Source organism: Ranitomeya variabilis, chromosome 1, assembly GCF_051348905.1.
Source record: "Ranitomeya variabilis isolate aRanVar5 chromosome 1, aRanVar5.hap1, whole genome shotgun sequence".
NCBI lineage: Eukaryota > Metazoa > Chordata > Amphibia > Anura > Dendrobatidae > Ranitomeya > Ranitomeya variabilis.
The window spans coordinates 40,885,164-40,903,974 of NC_135232.1; the positions used below are offsets into that span (position 1 = coordinate 40,885,164).

The window sequence follows — 18,811 nt, forward strand, 5'->3', positions numbered from 1 at the left end:
AAAAAAGGAGACAACAAGAAGAAAAAATGCTACTAAAGCGTCTTCCTCTTAAAAAACCTGGTGGGTTCAACTATCACAAAAAGACGCAGAGTGCATGTACTCAGAGCCTATGGGAACACGATGTGTTTTAAACTCAAGTGAAGTAGACGAGTTTTCCAAGCAGACCTTTGGAATTTTTTTTCCTGAAGTGTTTTTTGTCATTTTTCGGAGTGTTTTTACATAAAAAAAATGGCAAAATTGTATAAAAAAAAAACACACTACAGGAATAATACACACAGTGATGCCACAGAACAGGGATAATACACAAAGTGATGTCACAGTACAGAGATAATACACACAGTGATGTCACAGTATAGGGATAATACACAGTGATGTCACAGTATAGGGATAATACACAGAGTGATGTCACAGTACAGGGATAATACACACAGCGATGTCACAGTACAGGGATAATACACACAGTGATGCCACAGAACAGGGATAATACACAAAGTGATGTCACAGTACAGAGATAATACACACAGTGATGTCACAGTATAGGGATAATACACAGTGATGTCACAGTATAGGGATAATACACAGAGTGATGTCACAGTACAGGGATACTACACACAGCGATGTCACAGTACAGGGATAATATATATGGTGATGTCACAGTACAGGGATAATACACACAGTGATGTCACAGTACAGAGATAATACACACAGCGATGTCACAGTACAGGGATACTACACACAGTGATGTCACAGTACAGGGTAATTCGCACAGTGATGTCACAGTACAGAGATAATACACACAGCGATGTCACAGTACAGGGATACTACACACAGTGATGTCACAGTACAGGGATAATACACAAAGTGATGTCACAGTACAGAGATAATACACACAGCGATGTCACAGTACAGGGATAATACACACAGTGATGTCACAGTATAGGGATAATACACACACTGATGTCACAGTACAGGGATAATACACACAGTGATGTCACAGTACAGGGATAATACACACAGTGATGTCACAGTATAGGGATAATACACAGAGTGATGTCACAGTACAGGGATAATACACACAGCGATGTCACAGTACAGGGATAATATATATGGTGATGTCACAGTACAGAGATAATACACACAGTGATGTCACAGTACAGAGATAATACACACAGTGATGTCACAGTACAGAGATAATACACACAGTGAGGTCACAGTACAGAGATAATACACACAGCGATGTCAAAGTACAGAGATAATACACACAGTGATGTCACAGTACAGGGATAATACACACAGTGATGTCACAGTACAGGGATAATACACAGTAATGTCACAGTACAGAGATAATACACACAGCAATGTCACAGTACAGGGATAATACACACAGTGATGTCACAGTACAGAGATAATACACACAGTGATGTCACAGTACAGAGATAATACACACAGTGGTTTCACAGTACAGGGATAATACACACAGTAATGTCACAGTACAGAGATAATACACACAGCGATGTCACAGTACAGGGATAATACACACAGTGATGTCACAGTACAGAGATAACACACACAGTGATGTCACAGTACAGAGATAATACACACAGTGATGTCACAGTACAGGGATAATACACACAGTGATGTCAGAGTACAGGGATAATACACACAGTGATGTCACAGTACAGGGATAATACACAGTAATGTCACAGTACAGAGATAATACACACAGTGATGTCACAGTAAAGGGATAATACACACAGTGATGTCACAGTACAGAGATAATACACACAGTGATGTCACAGTACAGGGATAATACACAGTAATGTCACAGTACAGAGATAATACACACAGTGATGTCACAGTACAGGGATAATACACACAGTGATGTCACAGTACAGGGATAATACACACAGTGATGTCACAGTACATCCATGAACGGAGTCTTGTACACAAAATTGAATATGACTTTGTATCATTCCTGCTCTTGAAAGCAATTATAAAAGCATCTTGTGAAATAGATGTAATCATCCAGATGTGTATCTATATGGGGTGCGGTATAGGATTCACACCCAGGGCCTGGTGCAAATATAATAAATTGTAAGCATCAGTTCAGTGATAATGCATTGCTGTGGCCACACAACACTTTTATGGACATATTTTTACTAGATCTGAGTGTCCTCAGTGCTGCCTCTTTCTTCACAGCTCTGCATTTCTGTTCATCAGAGGTTCACCAGTAATTGTATTTGTAACACTTGACTTACCTTGAAAATTTCACCTCGTAGCAAAGGACAGTTCAGACCCTCTGGATATCTGTGAAATGAAAAATGTCACACAATCAGATGAACGAAGGCACCGGCAAAATTATCAGCTCGCACAGCAGAGGTCATCTACAGTGGTAGCACTCTACTGGACATCCATGATACTCAATGTGGCACTGCTCTATGGTTTGAGCGCTCCCACTGTATAAAGCTTGGTACATCATCCATACTTTACCCAGCAAACTACAGGCACTAAAAGTCTGAGATAAATGTTTTTCCAGAACCTCACAGTAATGCCCAATCTTTAGGTCAAAGAAGGGACGGCATCCCTCAATGCAGCACTTTTGCCCCTCTAGTGCAGAATTTGGCATCGCAACATCAAAACTGTCCAGTCCAGGGAGCATGCAGGAGCTGTAGCTCACTCATCTTATGGACGTAGGGGTCTACGAAGCTCTAACTACATTCATTTAAGTGAACTAATTTTTTTACACATCCTGCTGATTTTTGTGCAAATTGGATCCTGAAGAATTCAGACTCTGGAAAATCCAAATTGTTCTGGAAATGTCACGCTGAGATGGTCTTCAGTAAGGAAGAGGGGCCTCAAACTGTCCCTGGAACAGGGACCCTAACTATCTCAGGAGTACTCTTGAAGGTAGAGAGACCAGAGTATCCGACCTTACTATGCTACCGTTAAACCCTTGTCTGTCCCTTCCCCCAACCCATGAGGCAAAGGACATAAATGTAATGTAAACAAGACACAAAGACAAAACAGGGATAACAGAAAACCTCAATCATACAAAAGCACTGACCAACGATAGGGAGGAGGATAGGGACAGGGAGGAATAAACTAAACGGGAACAGGGACCAGGTGATAAACACGCACGAACTATAGCAAACCACAGATCACTACTTCAATAACTTCACTCCAACCACTTAGATTTAGCATATAGCACAGGAAGACAAATCTTTACTAGCAGGGACAAAAAGGTCTAACCAGTTTTTATAGGAAGAGGTAATGACCAGATCAGAAGCAGCTGAAATGGCGCTGCATGTTTCTGACCGGCATAGAAAGGATTGTTAACCTCTTCAGCAGCAGAAGAAACTAAATCTATTTAATAGGGTACAAAAATAACACCATCTCTAAAAAAAAGACCTGCGATTCATTACCCGACGGGATCGTCTAACTCCAGGTCTTCCAGGGGATCGTGACACCCCTGTGACATGAAATTTGTTAAAAATCAATTTGCTCATTTCTGATGGAATCAAACTGTAATCAAATTGAGTCCAAGATATAGAATAGCCATGCATGAAAAACAGGAGATTCATTGCACAATTCAGAAGCCCTCAACTAAAAAAAAATAAAAATCTAACTTTTATCTTACTATTGGCTATTGACTAATTCTTTTTACTAAAAAAAAAGTACAAAATTGGAAAATCTAACCTAAAAAAAAAGACATAATTAGGATCATGAGTATTTTTTTTTACCATAAAATATGTTAAAGAATGTGTCACAGAAGAAAACAGTTACCTAAAGTGTCACAGAAGAAAAAGATAAGTCACATTTCTAACAAAAGGAGTAAAAAACAAAATCACAATTTGTTACAGAAAAAAGTGAAAAAAATAGTAAAAACGTCAATGGCACTGTAAGGCTATGTGCACACCAAGATATTTTTTGGTCTTTTTAGGAGTTTTAGGAGCAGAAACTGATCGGAAACACTCCAAATCCTTCTCAAAAATTCAAAACTTTGTGAGTTTCTCTTCACAGGACGTCTTTTTGAAGTGTTTTCTGCCATGGGAACTGCCTTAAAACCTATAAAAAAAAACGTTCAAAAGAGTAAACATATGAACGTCTATGGAAAGTCAACTTCCTGTGCATATGTTCAGCCTTTTGTTACTTTTTTTTTTTTTTTTACATCTTCAGGTTTCGGATAACTTGGAGTGGTCAAAAGACTTATGACATTCATTCTTCGGGCGGCTTCTGCAGAAGTGCCGCGAAAAAAATTCTGTGTGCACATAGTCTTTGGCATTGGTTACTTGTAGGCTTTTTTACTGTGACCTAAAAAAGTTGGACAACAACTAATATATGTCATTTCTCCACTTTTCTGGAGCAAATTGTTCCTTTTTAGTGGCTTTTTACGTTGTCTTTCTTTTTTAAGTTTATTTTTGTATTATTATTTTTCCGAGACAACTTTGCTCATCCAGATGTTGATTCGTGAAATGCGACTTTTACCAAAAGTCGCACTTTTTTGGCACAGTTTTCAATGTGATGCAGTTTTTGCGATTTTTGGTAATAAAATGTTGCAAATACTTGTTAAAGACAAAAAAAAAGAGCATTTTTTTATTTTGTGCCAAATTCACTTTTCGCCGGGTGACCAAAGATAGACTCCAATATGATTGCAGCTTTCTATAGTAGGTGGCGCACACCAGGAAGCGCTGCTCTGGAGCACCAACTGCTCCTCTAACGAGTCAATTGCAGGGTAAATAAAGAGTGCAAGAACATTTATGATCAACTAGAGAATTTATTACTCGGCTATAAGGGGCTGAATAAGTCGACATGATTATTTAGCGGACAGAAAAATGAGCAGTAAATTGTAGGGTGAGATTATAATGATCCAGGGCAAATGTGTCCTTAGCAAACCGAGGATATCTGAAAAGTATATAAAAATTGTATGAACTCTGCATGAGCGTTTTAATGGAATGTCACTAATAATTATATGCTGCCGAATGGCGCAGACGAATGCGACACGGCAATTACACTGCTCATCTGCAAAGTAACATTAGTGCAAGAAAATAAATACAAAATACAGCAATAATTACTCCTGAAGGTGCAGATGCCGGTGTCACGTGCTTTGCTATACTCATATTAACCCTTGTCGGTCCCGTCCCTAATCAAGAGAGGTGTGAGGCCGTAGTGTATAGAATTACACTAACCAGACAAGCAAGGGAAGTCGGACAGGGATAAATGAAAATACCAACAATACAAAATACTCACACCAAATAACAGAGGGGACACAAGAGAGTTAAAGGAAGGAGAAACCAAATAGGAAAGGATGAGGATGTGCACACATAAAGCAAAAAACCACATATAATGAATCAGAATCCTAGAAAAACACAAAAAATCAAAGAACAACAAGATCCCTAAAATATAACTTTTAATAGAAAAAAGTTAAAAAACTCTATTTTTCATAATGACAATACAAATTGAGAAGACAAAGTGTGTACCTGTTGGACCCTGAAGGGTAACTATACTGAGCCCTGCCTGGCAGTGGAGGTTGGCACCCTGAGTGTCTGCGGTAGGCACCCCCACTCCTCGACGGCTCACCCTTTAAGTCCCTAAAGATCCCTGCAATACAGGAATTCTGGTGAACCCTATAAATAGTCCCTATAAGCACACCTGCCTGGCAGTGGAGGTAGACACCCTAATTTTCAGCAGTAGGTGCCCCCACTCCTCGATGGCTGACCCTAGGGTCCCTTAAAGTCCCTGCAATGGAGATAGAAAATAGAAGTGTCCCAAAAACACCCTGGTACCTGTAGGAAAAACTAAAAAAATATATAAACAAAACACACAAAAATAATTAAGCAATAAATATATAAAGGAAAAAAACAAAAAATCAAAAAATAAATCAGATGTCACTTAGTCAGTAATTGTCACCGTAATAGACTGATAAGTAACTCAATATTTTTAGTTCAAGATAAATATACGGGTCGACAGAATGCAAAAATAATTTTTTGTCCAAGCGAAGATACCACAGTATACAAGTTCATAGTGTGAAGGCGCAATCGCCTTATTTAAACAAAAAGGCAATGCTACGTTTCAAATACATGCACCCATCTATTTGTTGCAGTGTCCCATCCTGTTCCCTTACACAACCAAATATAAGGATAAAATGATGGATCATGCGCTAATCAGCGTCTGGATGCGACAAATATATAAATCATTGTTCAAACAATAATAGCCATATGGGGTTTTCCAGATACAGAGAGATCAATTAGTGCAAGATACCACAGCATAAAAATGCATAATGCAAAGACACAATCGTCTCTTTAAAAAGAAAGGCAATGCAATATCTCAGATTTGTACTCATCTATTTGCTGCAGCATCCCATCTTGTTATCCACAAACCCCAGATGCAAGGATAGTATAATGAATGAGGCAGTAGTCAACGTCTAAAGTATCCCCAAGTAATGCCCATGTGCACACATACAAAACTCCAAGCAACAATCTCCTGAACAAATCACCAAACCCCAATTCCAACCACGAACTTCACCTTCAACTCCATAACCAAGTAGTAAGAACTAACATTGGCAATTCCTAAGTGCCAGAGGCCAGCCTATATAGCAGAGGGGAATGTCCAACACTGAACAGCTGAGACAATCCATGTACGAAAAATCCAGGAGCTTAAACTGAACAAATTGCGTGAAACCAGACACCGTGGTCTTCTGGCCCCTCTCTGTCACGGTATGCTCGTGACACCAGAACTATCGAGAGTGATGAGAGGTCCTCTAAATCTCTACTAGTGGCCAAACCAACTGTTGATTTAACTCTCCTTTTCATAGTCATCGCCCCATCAATTGATTTTGCCAATATAACGTTCACCAGTTAAAGGAGATGTGTCTCAGTGATCAGATGTTATAACTAATCACAGTGCGTGAGGATTACTCCGGTTGTAGTTCCCATTCCCCACTTTAAGCGGCAGTAGCGTCACTTAAATATTTATTATGAATGGCATTTTACACTATAAATGGCACTTTAGTCAGATTATAGGATCACAATACTTTTTTTTTTTTTTTTTCAGTATTAGTAATGATGAGTTACTGTATTTAACCAACTGGGTGTGGTCCTGAAGAAGACACCTGCTGAGCGCAGTTGAGGCCATTCCCACTTGGCTAAACTGACTAGCTTTATATACAGGGAAAAGAGGGCCATATCTCAGGAACGGTGAGGCGCAGGAACAAGAGAAAAACATCGCCGGATTCAGGAGAACAGCAGCATTTACATTAGGTAAAAAAAAAATAGTAAAGGGGTTAAATAGGATGTTTTTCTAATCCTGGCCTACCCCTTTAAGCTTTTTTCCATTCGCTGTATGGCATATTTGTGGGATTTTTCTACGCATTTTTTGCAGCGTTGTGCACATGTTCCGATCGCTCGTAACAGCAAGAATAAATTAAATATACAGTTTATGCAAAAATTATGCAAGTGTGAATACGAGGCGGTCTGTCTGCTGTGTATAATATTAGAATAAATTACACTTTCAAGTGAAGTTTCTCCAGAATCAGCAGAAACGTAATTTCAGGAAGAAATGTAAAACTGCAAATAAGTAGAAAGTTTATAGAGGATTCATTGTAGATTTATGATAAATACTCATATTGCTAAAGTTCCTGTATATTAGTAAATTGCACAGACTGACTATCTTCCATAGGGAATATGATCGGGTGAAAACCCAAAATGCATGCACCAACCCTGCGTACTCCTCTAGAGTAGATCTTCCCGCCGTCTCCCTTTGCCGGCCAGCCATGTCTCCTCTCCTCCACATTGCAATCAGAGGCACATCTGTGACTCTCACAGGCCATATAGTCTGGCTTATTGACCAAGATCACACCTGGATATTTGAGATACTTGGATTCCTTCCACTACTCAACTCTGCTACATCACTGTTCCAGTTCTGCTACACTGTACCACCATAGTACTAATTTTTTCCATCAATCCTACATCACTGTATCAACTCTGCTATATCGCCGGGTCAACCATGCAACATTTGTAGGGTCAACTCCACTCTGCTGCATCGTCAGGTTAGCTCTGCTGCATGATTGTACTGACACCGCTACATTTCAGTACAATTATGTGCTACAGTGTGTTAATGACTCAGTTATTTCTCTATTACTCTGCTTCACTAATAATCACATATCCAGCTCTGCTTCATCAGTCATCACTGATCCTGTTCTGCTATACCATCCACCACTGCTCCAGTCCTGTCCTGTCACATATTGAGTGATGCCACCCAAGTCTAGCCGAAATGTGGCCAGAAGTATGCAAATCGCGTACGTCCAAGCCCGACAATGTTTTGCCAAAATCGACATCAAGTCTGGCAAAAGCATTTGGGAAAACGTGTTATGATCTGATGAGAGGAAGGTTAAACTTTTTGGCCAAAATTCCAAAAGTTATGTTTGGTGCAAAGCCAACACTGAACAACACCAAAGGAGCACTATACCCACAGTGAAGCATGGTGGAGACAGCAAAAGGCTATGTGCACACATCAGGATTTCTTGCAGAAATTTCCTGAACAAAACCGGACATTTTCTGCAAGAAATCCGCATGCGTTTTTTTTGGGCGTTTTCTGTGCGGTTTTTTTGCAGATTTTTCCGGAGGTTCCCAATGCAACAATATAGTGGGAAATCCGCAAAATTAATGAACATGCTGCGTTTTTTACCGCGATATACATAACATATGCACAAAAATTGCGGAATGCATTCTAAATGATGGGATGCATATGTATGCGTTTTTTATGCGTTTTGTATAGCGAAAAAACGCGGAAAAAAAACCCCGCGAAAAATCCGGAACGTGTGCACACAGCCTTATGCTTTGGAGTTGATTTTCGGCAGCTGGAACTTGGGGCTTTAGTCAGGGTGGAGGGAATTATGAACAGATCCAAATATCAGTCAATTTTGCAACAAAACCTTTAGGGTTTTTGCCAAAATGCTGAAGATGAAAAGGAATTTCACCTTTTAGCATGAAAACAACCTTGAGTATACTTCCAAATTCAAAAGGTACTTCAACAAAGTATGAGGGTCTGTGTCCACGGGCCGGTTTACATCTGCATTAGCTGCGGACTGAACGCTGCGTTCAACCCACAGCGTCCAGATGTTACAGCACAGTGTGAAATCCCGTCTCCACTATGCGTGCGAACACGCACCCAGCGGCCCTGCGTTTACGGACATGCGCCGCGTCTTTTTAGAACGCAGCATGTCTGTTTACCTTGCGGCGACGCTCCATTATTTTTACTTCTCCACCCGAAAAGATTTTTGTTTATTTTTCAATTGACTTGTACAGATTATGGGTGACATTAAAGGTGAAAAAAAAATTCGACATGATTCTTTTTGGTATGATTTTTTTTTTTTGCAGGACAAAAACCTGGCATTTTAATCGTGGTGTGTAGACCTTTTATGTCCACTGTATCTGCTTGAAGTAATTTCATAAGAACTTTAACTGATAGTTTTTGAAAAAAATAAATCTGTCCTGGTCGTGTTTTGGACACCTGGGAAGCCCCCCTAAAAATAATAATATTCCAGATGTAAACAGGTAGCAAGAGGCTAAAAACAGGAAACAAGTATCTCTCATGCAACGGCAAATCAAACAGAGAATCTGTTCAGAAGAATCATGCATACAATAATAATAAAAAAAGTAAATTCATAATGCAGCGTCAATTAACCATTCCCTATATAAATGGTGGCATAGCACTATTACAGAGAGTAGACTAGTGACGAGCGAGTTTACTCGTTGCTTGGGTTTTCCCCAGCACGCTCGGGTGACCTCCGAGGATTTGTTAGTGCTGGAGATTTAGTTTTCATCACGGCAGTTGAGTGATTTACAGCTACTAGCCAGCCTGAGTACATGTGGGGGTTACCTGGTTGCTAGGGAATCCCCACATGTAATCAAGCTGGCTAATAGCTGTAAATCATTCAGCTGTTGAGATGAAAACGAAATCTCCGAGAGGTCACCCGAGCGTGCTGGGGAAAACCCAAGCAACGAGTACACTCACTCATCACTAAAGAAGACGTAAATCATGACATTTAAAAATCAGCAGTATTGAATAGAGCTACAGATAAAATGATCGGAAGATTAATCAATCATTGGAACAATCTATACTATATGTTAGGTGGTGCCATGGATGGAACTATATAGTTTGGGCTTAAGCTTAGATGTGGAAAAGGTCCTCCATGTAGGATCAAGTTGTGAGCAAACTGCACGTCAAAAGGGAGAGACAGAAGAAATCGATAGAGGAACACATCAGTAAGCTCTAGAAAATCAGGCAGCGCACAATCAAAGAAAGTGTAGCCAAATGCAATATTGGTTTCCAACTACCGTGTCCAAGCACACAATTTGTCACCCCTTACCATGGATGGGCGATAGTAGACGACTAGCCTAGGAAGATTGTAATGGGAAAAACAGCAAAATTTGGATCACCTGGGCAGAGAAAGAACATTGCCTGGTCAGATGAATCAAGATTCCTGCAGCTCCATGTAGCATGAATCAATGAACCCCCATGTTGGACCTGAATAGGCCAGGCTGGTGGAGGTAAACAAACGGTGAGGGATGTTTTCTTAGCACCCCTGGTCCTTTGATACCTATGCAATATTTAGATAGTAGGGCAGACTTATGCATTATGATTAGTGTTGAGCGATACCGTCCGATACTTGAAAGTATCGGTATCGGAAAGTATCGGCCGATACCGGCAAAGTATCGGATCTAATCCGATACCGATACCCGATACCAATACAAGTCAATGGGACTCATGTATCGGACGGTATTCCTGATGGTTCCCAGGGTCTGAAGGAGAGGAAACTCTCCTTCAGGCCCTGGGAACCATATTAATGTGTAAAATAAAGAATTAAAATAAAAAATATTGCTATACTCACCTCTCCGACGCAGCCTGGACCTTACCGAGGGAACCGGCAGCGTTCTTTGCTTAAAATGCGCGCTTTTTCTTCCTTCCGTGACGTCACGGCTTCTGATTGGTCGCGTGCCGCCCATGTGACCGCGACGCGACCAATCACAGCAAGCCGTGACGTAATTTTCAGGTCCTTCTAGGCATTCAGTATTTTAAAATTACGTTCCGGCTTTGTGATTGGTCACGTCGCGGTCACATGGGCGACGCGACCAATCACAAGCCGTGACGTCACGGGAGGCAGGAGACGCGCGCATTTTAAAATGCGCGCGTGTCCAGCCTCCCGTGACGTCACGGCTTGTGATTGGTCGCGTCGCCCATGTGGCCGCGACGCAACCAATCACAGCAAGCCGTGACGTAATTTCAGGTCCTTCAGGATTTTAAAATTACGTTCTGGCTTGTGATTGGTCGCGTCGCGGTCACATGGGCGACGCGACCAATCACAAGCCGTGACGTCACGGGAGGCTGGACACGCGCGCATTTTAAAATGCGCGCGTCTCCTGCCTCCCATGACGTCACGGCTTGTGATTGGTCGCGTCGCCCATGTGACCGCGACGCGACCAATCACAAAGCCGGAACGTAATTTTAAAATACTGAATGCCTAGAAGGACCTGAAAATTACATCACGGCTTGCTGTGATTGGTCGCGTCGCGGCCACATGGGCGGCACGCGACCAATCAGAAGCCGTGACGTCACGGAAGGAAGGAAAAGCGCGCATTTTAAGCAAAGAATGCTGCCGGTTCCCTCGGTGAGGTCCAGGCTGCGTCGGAGAGGTGAGTATAGCAATATTTTTTATTTTAATTCTTTCTTTTACACATTAATGTTGTTTCGATACCGATACCCGATACCACAAAAGTATCGGATCTCGGTATCGGAATTCCGATACAGCAAATATCGGCCGATACCCGATACTTGCGGTATCGGAATGCTCAACACTAATTATGATCGACCAAGTTCATCCCTTAACAGATATTTATCTGTTGTGAACACTATGTGAGTTCTCTGTTTTGTCTCCCTCTAGTGGCCTTTTTGTTTTACTGCGGCTCTTTGGCTGGAATCAGCTGTTTCGTTACTTGCTATTCAGGTTTGCTATTTAGCTCACCTGGACCATTATTCCTTGCCTGCTGTCAATGTCTTCAGTGCCATTTTGGAGCTCTCCTGCAGTCTTTCGTTATCAGTCTCTTCAAGAGAAGCTAAGTTTTGCTTGGTTCATTTTTGACCATCAGTGGTCATATGTTTCTTGCTTTATTTTTGTTTCTTTTCCAGCTTGCTAATATGTGATTTCCTTGCTTGCTGGTAGCTCTAGGGGGCTGAGTTTCTCCCCTCACACCGTTAGTTGGTGTGGGGGTTCTTGTATTCTCAGCGTGGATATTTTGTATAGGGTTTTTTAACTGACCGCACAGTTCCCTATCTGTCTTCTGCTATCTAGTATTAGAGGGCCTCATTTGCTGAATCTGTTTTCATTCTACGTTTGTGTTTTCCCCTTACCTCACCGTTATTATTTGTTGGGGGCTTTTCTATATCTTTGGGGTGATTTCTCTTGAGGCAAGTGAGGTCTTACTTTCCCTCCAGGAGTAGATAGTTTCTCAGGCTGCGTCGAGACGTCCAGGAATTTAGGTACGTTCACCGGCTACCTTTAGTGTGTTGGTTAGGATCAGATTTGCGGTCAGTCCAGTTACCACCTCCCTAGAGCTAGTGTCTAATTTCATTTACTTAGCTAGTCCGTTTTGCGATCCTCAGCCACTAGGATCATAAGAGTACAGCAGGCCGAAAAGTGTTTAATGCATCACAGAAGTGGGATAAGAGAAGCCCTGAGTACAATTTTTTTTTTTTTTCCTCTCTCTATCTTTGCTGCAGTCTGTCCAGCTTCTCTCATCCCCTTAATCTCTGGGTGGTTTTGTGTTCAGCTGCAGACATGGATATTCAGAGTCTGACTTCTAGTGTGGATCATCTTGCTGCAAGGGTGCAAAGCATTCAGGATTTTGTTGTTCATAACCCTATGTCAGAGCCAAAAATACCTATTCCTGAGTTGTTTTCTGGAGATAGATCTATGTTTCTGAATTTTTAGAATAATTGTAAATTATTTCTATCTTTGAGACCTCGTTCCTCTGGTGATTCCGCTCAGCAAGTTAGAATTATTATCTCCTTGTTACGTGGCGACCCTCAAGATTGGGCTTTCTCTCTGGTGCCAGGAGATCCTGCATTGCTGAATGTGGATGCGTTTTTTCTGGCGCTTGGATTACTTTATGAGGAACCTAATCTTGAGAACCAGGCAGAAAAGGCCTTGCTGGCTCTTTCTCAGGGCCAGGATGAAGCTGAGGTGTATTGTCAAAAATTTCGGAAATGGTCGGTGCTTACTCAATGGAATGAGTGTGCCCTGGCTGCAAATTTCAGAGAAGGTCTTTCTGAAACCATTAAGAATGTTATGGTGGGGTTCCCCACGCCTGCAAGTCTGAATGACTCAATGGCTTTGGCCATTCAGATTGATCGGCGTTTGCGGGAGCGCAAATCTGCGCACCATCTGGCGGTGTTTTCTGAACAGAGACCTGAGTCTATGCAATGTGACCGAGTTCTGACCAGAATTGAGTGGCAAAATCATAGACGTCAAAATGGGTTGTGTTTTTACTCTGGTGATTCTACTCATGTTATCTCAGCATGCTCTAAGCGCGTTAAAAAAATCGCTAAACCTGTCACCATTGGTACTATACAGCCTAAATTCATTTTGTCTGTTACTTTAATTTGTTCTTTGTCATCCTACTCGGTTATGGCTTTTGTGGATTCAGGTGCCGCCCTGAATCTGATGGATTTGGCGTTTGCCAGGCGCTGTGGTTTTGTCCTGGAGCCTTTGGAATTCCCTATTCCACTGAGGGGAATTGATGCTACACCATTGGCTGAGAATAAGCCTCAATATTGGACTCAAGTGACCATGTGCATGACTCCTGTGCATCAGGAGGTGATTCGCTTTCTTGTGCTGCATAATTTGCATGATGTTGTCGTGTTGGGTCTGCCATGGTTGCAGGCCCATAATCCAGTTCTGGATTGGAAAGCTATGTCTGTGTCAAGTTGGGGTTGCCAGGGGATTCATGGCGATGCTCCTTTGGTATAAATTGCTTCTTCCACTTCTTCTGAGGTCCCTGAGTTTTTGTCGGACTACCAGGATGTATTTGATGAGCCCAGATCCGGTGCCCTACCTCCTCACAGGGATTGTGATTGTGCTATAAATTTGATTCCTGGCAGTAAGTTCCCTAAGGGACGACTTTTTAATTTGTCTGTACCAGAACATGCCGCGATGCAGAGTTATATAAAGGAGTCTTTGGAGAAGGGACATATTCGTCCGTCCTCCTCCCCTCTTGGTGCAGGATTCTTTTTTGTGGCCAAGAAGGATGGTTCTCTGAGACCTTGTATAGATTATCGTCTTCTAAATAAAATCATGGTCAAATTTCAGTATCCTTTGCCATTGTTGTCTGATCTGTTTGCTCGGATTAAGGGGTCCAGTTGGTTCACCAAGATAGATCTTCGTGGTGCGTATAACCTTGTGCGCATTAAGCAGGGGGATGAATGGAAAACAGCATTTAATACGCCCGAAGGCCATTTTGAGTACTTGGTGATGCCTTTTGGACTCTCTAATGCTCCTTCTGTGTTCCAGTCCTTCATGCATGACATCTTCCGAGAATATCTGGATAAATTTATGATTGTGTATCTGGATGACATTTTGGTCTTTTCTGAGGACTGGGAGTCCCATGTGAAGCAGGTCAGGATGGTATTTCAGGTCCTGCGTGCTAATGCCTTATTTGTGAAGGGCTCAAAATGTCTCTTCGGAGTACAGAAGGTTTCCTCTTTGGGTTTTATTTTTTCTCCTTCTACTATTGAGATGGACCCAGTCAAGGTCCAGGCTATTCATGACTGGACTCAGCCTACATCTGTTAAGAGTCTTCAGAAGTTCTTGGGTTTTGCTAATTTTTACCGTCGCTTCATTGCTAATTTTTCTGGCGTGGTTAAACCCTTGACGGATTTGACCAAGAAGGGTTCTGATGTGACTAATTGGTCTCCTGCGGCCGTGGAAGCCTTTCGGGAGCTGAAGTGCCGGTTTTCTTCGGCTCCAGTTTTGTGTCAGCCTGATGTCTCTCTTCCTTTTCAGGTCGGGGTTGATGCTTCTGAGATTGGAGCAGGGGCTGTTTTGTCGCAGAGAAGCTCTGATTGCTCTGTGATGAAGCCTTGTGCTTTCTTTTCAAGAAAATTTTCGCCTGCCGAGCGGAATTATGATGTTGGTAATCGGGAGTTGTTGGCTATGAAGTGGGCATTTGAGCAGTGGCAACATTGGCTCGAGGGAGCTAAGCATCGTGTAGTGGTCTTAACCGATCACAAAAATCTGATTTATCTCGAGTCTGCCAAGCGGCTGAATCCTAGACAGGCTCGTTGGTCGTTGGTTTTCTCCCGTTTCGATTTCGTGGTCTCGTACCTGCCTGGTTCGAAGAACGTGAAGGCTGATGCACTTTCTAGGAGTTTTGTGCCTGACTCTCCGGGAGTTTCTGAGCCGGCTGGTATTCTCAGAGAGGGAGTGATTTTGTCTGCCATTTCCCCAGATTTGCGACGAGTGCTGCAGAAATTTCAGGCGGATAGACCTGACCGTTGCCCACCAGAGAGACTGTTTGTCCCAGATAGATGGACCAGCAGAGTTATTTCCGAGGTTCATTCTTCAGTGTTGGCAGGCCATCCTGGGATTTTTGGTACCAGAGATTTGGTGGCTAGGTCCTTCTGGTGGCCTTCCTTGTCGCGGGATGTGCGTTCCTTTGTGCAGTCCTGTGGGATTTGTGCTCGGGCTAAGCCTTGGTGTTCTCGTGCCAGCGGTTTGCTTTTGCCTTTGCCTGTCCCGAAGAGGCCTTGGACGCACATTTCCATGGATTTTATTTTCGGATCTTCCAGTCTCTCAGAGAATGTCTGTCTGTCATCTGGGTGGTGTGTGATCGTTTTTCCAAAATGGTCCATTTGGTGCCCTTGCCTAAGTTGCCTTCCTCCTCCGATTTGGTTCCTCTATTTTTTCAGAATGTGGTTCGCTTGCACGGCATCCCTGAAAATATTGTGTCTGACAGAGGATCCCAGTTTGTGTCCAGATTTTGGCGGATCTTTTGTGCTAAGATGGGCATTGATTTGTCTTTTTCGTCGGCCTTCCATCCTCAGACGAATGGCCAAACCGAGCGAACTAATCAGACCTTGGAAACTTATTTAAGATGTTTTGTTTCTGCTGATCAGGATGATTGGGTGACTTTTTTGCCATTGGCCGAGTTTGCCCTTAATAATCGGGCTAGTTATGCTACTTTGGTTTTGCCTTTTTTCTGCAATTCTGGTTTTCATCCTCGTTTTTCCTCGGGTCAGGTTGAGCCTTCTCAATCAAAACATAACCCAGCACTCAAATTAGCGGTGATGAAATAAAGAGGATTTTATTCATCCAATGTAAGCCAAACGTTTCGGTCCCTAACCGGGACCTTCATCAATGACAAAAATATGTAATGGATATGACTAAGATGAATCAAGGACTAGACCTGTGTCCTGATAGCCGCGGCATCCACCGCTGTGTTGAGCCTTCTGACTGTCCTGGGGTGGATTCTGTGGTGGATAGGTTGCAACAGATTTGGAACCATGTGGTGGACAATTTGAAGTTGTCACAGGAGAAGGCTCGGCGCTTTGCCAACCGCCGTCGCGGTGTGGGTCCCCGACTTCTTGTTGGGGATTTGGTGTGGCTGTCTTCTCGGTATGTTCCTATGAGGGTTTCCTCTCCTAAGTTCAAGCCTCGTTTTATCGGTCCGTATAAGATTTTGGAAATCCTCAACCCTGTGTCATTTCGTTTGGACCTCCCAACATCGTTTGCCATTCATAATGTATTTCATAGGTCTTTGTTGCGGAGGTATGTGGTGCCTGCGGTTCCTTCTGTTGATCCTCCTGCTCTGGTGCTGGTTGAGGGAGAATTGGAGTATGTGGTGGAGAAGATCTTGGATTCTCGTATTTCGAGACGGAGGCTTCAGTACTTGGTTAAGTGGAAGGGCTATGGTCAGGAGGATAATTCCTGGGTTGTCGCCTCTGATGTTCATGCGGCCGATTTGGTTCGTGCCTTCCATTTGGCTCATCCTGATCGCCCTGGGGGCTCCGGTGAGGGTTCAGTGACCCCTCCTCAAGGGGGGGGGTACTGTTGTGAACACTGTGTGAGTTCTCTGTTTTGTCTCCCTCTAGTGGCCTTTTTGTTTTACTGCGGCTCTTTGGCTGGAATCAGCTGTTTCGTTACTTGCTATTCAGGTTTGCTATTTAGCTCACCTGGACCATTATTCCTTGCCTGCTGTCAATGTCTTCAGTGCCATTTTGGAGCTCTCCTGCAGTCTTTCGTTATCAGTCTCTTCAAGAGAAGCTAAGTTTTCCTTGGTTCATTTTTGACCATCAGTGGTCATATGTTTCTTGCTTTATTTTTGTTTCTTTTCCAGCTTGCTAATATGTGATTTCCTTGCTTGCTGGTAGCTCTAGGGGGCTGAGTTTCTCCCCTCACACCGTTAGTTGGTGTGGGGGTTCTTGTATTCTCAGCGTGGATATTTTGTATAGGGTTTTTTAACTGACCGCACAGTTCCCTATCTGTCTTCTGCTATCTAGTATTAGAGGGCCTCATTTGCTGAATCTGTTTTCATTCTACGTTTGTGTTTTCCCCTTACCTCACCGTTATTATTTGTTGGGGGCTTTTCTATATCTTTGGGGTGATTTCTCTTGAGGCAAGTGAGGTCTTACTTTCCCTCCAGGAGTAGATAGTTTCTCAGGCTGCGTCGAGACGTCCAAGAATTTAGGTACGTTCACCGGCTACCTTTAGTGTGTTGGTTAGGATCAGATTTGCGGTCAGTCCAGTTACCACCTCCCTAGAGCTCGTGTCTAAGTTCATTTACTTAGCTAGTCCGTTTTGCGATCCTCAGCCACTAGGATCATAACATTTATCCCATGGAAGAAGGACACTGCACCATACCACAGGGGTTAGATAGTCATGGACTGCTTCCAGGAACACAACAGTCAGTTGTCCTTGCCTCCATGGCCTTCACCATCCCCAAATCTAATTTCCATGGTGTATCTCTGAGACCAAGTACAACAAGAGCATGTCAGTACCTCTATCTAATTTGCAGTGGCATGTTTCATTATCCATGAGGAATTATTTCAACATTTAGTGGAATCCATGTCATGATGAATTTCAGTGGTCTGAAGGTCAAAGGAGGTCCAACCCTCTCCTATATGGGCATCTCTAATAAAGCGGACATTTAGTGGCACTCAATTATGGTTTGTTGCAGGAAGAGTAAGGTTGAATCTCAGCTGGTGAGGTGGTTCCATGAAGCCCTTGGACAGGAGGAGAAGTTGTAAAGCAGAATGGATAGAGGCCGAGGTGATCTGGTTGGAACAATCAAGACTGGATTTGCAGCTCGAGGAACAGATGTCGTGGAGATTGCATGGCAGCTAAAGCAATGGAAGCTGTAGGGAGCAAATGGTAGATGGGGAAATGGAGGTTGTAGGGTCTGGATGGCAGCTGGAAGAATGGAGGTTGTAGGGGCTGGATGGCAGCTGGAAGAATGGAGGTTGTAGGGGCTGGATGTCAGCTGGAAGAATGGAGGTTGTAGGGGCTGGATGGCAGCTGCAAGAATGGAGGTTGTAGGGGCTGGATGGCAGCTGCAAGAATGGAGGTTGTAGGGGCTGGATGGCAGCTGCAAGAATGGAGGTTGTAGGGGCTGGATGGCACCTGGAAGAATGGAGGTTGTAGGGGCTGGATGGCAGCTGGAAGAAAGGAGGTTGTAGGGGCTGGATGGCAGCTGGAAGAATGGAGGTTGTAGGGGCTGGATGGCAGCTGGAAGAATGGAGGTTGTAGGGGCTGGATGGCAGC

At 43.0% G+C, this 18,811-nt stretch overlaps 1 protein-coding gene across 1 annotated transcript in view; it reads right to left on the reverse strand.

Annotated features, from left to right (window-relative positions):
- The window catches only part of RAB27B (RAB27B, member RAS oncogene family), a 265,433-nt gene that overhangs the window by 148,694 nt on the left and 97,928 nt on the right, over positions 1-18,811 (reverse strand). Inside the window, exon 2 of the mRNA XM_077282509.1 lies at positions 2,259-2,307. The gene's annotated coding sequence lies outside the window, so the exon portion shown is untranslated. The remainder of the gene's footprint in view (positions 1-2,258; positions 2,308-18,811) is intronic.